The sequence below is a fragment of the Leptidea sinapis genome, chromosome 32 (assembly GCF_905404315.1).
Source record: "Leptidea sinapis chromosome 32, ilLepSina1.1, whole genome shotgun sequence".
Lineage (NCBI taxonomy): Eukaryota > Metazoa > Arthropoda > Insecta > Lepidoptera > Pieridae > Leptidea > Leptidea sinapis.
In genome coordinates this window covers 7,257,776-7,261,308 of record NC_066296.1, presented here as the reverse complement: position 1 = coordinate 7,261,308, position 3,533 = coordinate 7,257,776, and positions in this window count along the sequence as shown.

Sequence of the window (3,533 nt, the reverse complement as noted above, 5' to 3'; positions counted from 1 at the left end):
TCGGCTCTTTGTTGACTGAGTTATAATTAAGCCCATATGACATACGAATGACTTGGGCAACTGAAGTTATAAGCATGTAGTTGGTAAAATTTTTATTTTCCATTACATTATATCGTAGGAATTTACTCCAGTCGAATGATTATTATTTACAACTCGCGAAACACAAAGCAGATGGGTGGGTTAATAATAACAGAAGTAATATTGGCTCTTGAATCGACGAACATACGGGAAATATTCCAAAATTATAACTTCGAAAATGACAACATAGAAACTCAAATAACTCTTGGCTTTAGATTGAACTCTTGATAAATATAGATTCATAAAATTGTCCCGCATCGTTCACAAAATTCTGTTTTAAAGAAGTGAGGGTTATCACTTTAAAAACAACAAATTGCTTAGATTTGCAAGAGCGACATCTCAAGTCAATTTCCTAATATGCAAATATTGGGGTTGAGCAGGTTATCAACTGTAAAGTAGATCCTGTAGATGAAGCGACAATCTGAGAGTTGAACAGAGCATACAAGATTTTACGACGATACATCACTCAAACGGTTAGCTCAGTTGGAAGAGCACTCGCACGGAACGCGAGAGGTCGTGTTTGTGTAAATATAGATTTTTTTGTATGCAAAGATAATGAAAATATAAACTCATAGTTCTGCAATGTGCTAAGGCCATACATACATCTCGAACAGTAGTCTTATGAGACTCGATATGCGTTTCTTTTGATAACTAGCTTTGATATTACATAGCAATAGCAATGACAGTACAATATTATGTATTTTATTAAAAAGAGCGCAAAAAAAAGAATGCTGGGAGAGTTTCTTTCGCCGCTTCTGCTCTCTCAGAGAGCCATTTATTTCCGAAGCAGTAGTAGTATCTAGTATATCAGAAATGACATGAAAAAGAATTCTAAAGGAATCAATTTTGAGAAAATAAATGCCTTTTAATGCGGTTTATGCCTATTAACTCATGTTCTGCTTTTACAGAATAGAATATTTTAAAGCCTTTATGCTAAATCGTTTCTTACAATGAAACTCTAGTAACCGGTCAATGTCGATTCGATTCCTCTCTTATTAATATCACAAGGAGTCTGCACATATAAATACTTTACAAAGCAGTTGACACTCTCAAGAAGAAATCGACGTTCAAAGGCATATGGCATTCCAAGGGACCACCCAAAAAGTGCATACCATTGCAAATGTTTTTAACAAATCATATTTCATATTGTTTATTAATGTGTTTGAATTCTTACTTGTTGCGTGGCTTGGTTACCAACACGTGTGATAATTATATTTCTTTATTTATTATTTTGACGACCAATACAGCCCCGTGGTTACTGATCCTGCATACTAAGCTAGAAGTCCCGGGTTGGAATCCCGGTAAGTGCAAACATTTATAATATTATAAATAAAGAAATAGATGTTTGTTTCAGATTCATGTATGTATATTTGTATTTATGTATGTTTAAGTAAGTATTTTTTATGAAAATAAGGATGAGACGAGCTGGACGTTAAGTTGATAGTAATTGATACGCTCTGACCATTACAATGCAGTGCCGCTCAGGATTCTAGAGAAACCCAATAATTCTGAGCAGCACTACAATTGCGTTCGTCACCTTGAGACGTAAGATGTTAAGTCTCATTTGCCCAGTATTTTCACTAGCTACGGCGCCCTTCAGACCGAAATACAATAATTCTTACACATTACTGCTTCACAGCAGGAAAAGTACCCATAATCTAGTAGGCATCCTGTGCAAAGGAGCCTCCCGATGGAAAAACAAAGTATGTAGTTGTCTTGCTCCAAACTAAGGCATAACACAGGCTATGATAGAGGCTAAATTTCTGTTTAAGTGTGTCAATATAAAAAAATATGACAGCCTGACAGCCAATCCATCTCAAAGTACAAAATATTTAATTCGCTTACATTGTGAAAAGAATATTTAAAAAAAATGGTTGACATATTAGCGATGGTGATCGTCAAAGCTAATATCTAAAGTTATATTTTAAATGAAAAGATGAGGTGGTTTGATATCCTTTATTTGTTCATCATCATGAAAGGAGGATGGCGAGAATGCATGTAGTTTGGGACCTATTGAAAGAAATGGCGTACATCATGGAAACTTATTAATAAAAGGCATAAAAGGCATTTATTTTCTCAAAATTGATTCCTTTAGAATTATTTTTGATGTCATTTCTAATATACTAGATACTACTACCGCTTCGGAAACAAATGGCGCTCTGAGAGAGAACAAGCGGCGCAAGAAACTCTCCCAGCCTTCTTTATTTGCGCTCTTTTCAATAAAAATATACAATATTGTACAGTCTACGTTTTTGGCGCTATAAAATAATCATAATCTTGTCCCAGGCTGTCCGATCACTTAGATATTCAGCTGTGGAGTAATAGGATTTACGACGGAGCCATTTTTTTATGAAACATTTAAATTTATTTATAGATAATGCCTGAACAGTGGCTGGGACTTTATTATAAATGTGTATACATTTACCCTTAAAGCTATTATGTATCTTATGACGCCTACTAGAACTAGTTACAAGCAGTCTCTTATTTCTAGTATTATAATAATGAAAATTACTATTAAGAGCAAAAAGGTGACGATTTTTGTGAACGTATATTAAATTTTCATAAATGTACTGACAATGAACAGTCATAATAATTATTTCTTTATATTTTTCTTTAAGAGACTGTCACCAAGCTGATATATAGCACTGCTCAGCAATTATTGTAGAACTAAGAAAAAAGCAAATCGTAAATAAGTCTAAAAAAGTGTGAGAAAAAGATATACCTAAAAGTAAAATATAACCTAAAATTATTAATCAATACCTATTGTTCAATCAATAATTTGTATCTTATGTCTATGCCTAATTACTGTCTGCTAAAAGATAATAATATAACCTATATGTGGAAGGCTGGCCAGCAGCTAATAAATGAGGATTCACAATTCATTCTTTTTTCAAGCAGGTATCGAATCTTTTAAAGATACTTACTTACCTACTGATTTTAGTATCAATAACGATAATAATATTATTGAATCTTTATGTGACTTACCGATTTGAGTAGGTATAGATAGTTTGATGGTTTCGGAACATCCATTTAAAAAATGACTGTCATGTCAAAAAAACGTAAATGTCAAAACTGTAAATGTCAAAAAAATGTAAATGTCAATTGCGTAAAACGTTCCGTTTACGCAAGATGTCTTACTTTTTAATCAATTATAATAATTTATTTCTTTTGACTCACATATCTTTGCGCCTCAATAATTTTTATATCTATAAACATCGTATAAACTTAAGTTTATAATAAACATAAACTTGTACTTGTGCGATGCTTCCTTAATTTTTAAATTGTGTGGGTCCATTCTCGCCATCCTCCTTTCGCATATAGAACACACATCAGGTCATAGAAATACATGTAACGGTGTACCCTGTATACTATTCTGGAATTTTAAAGCAATCCCGTGGGAGCAATTTACAAATATAACGCGGATGAAGTTGCGGCAAAAAATTAGGAATGTATAA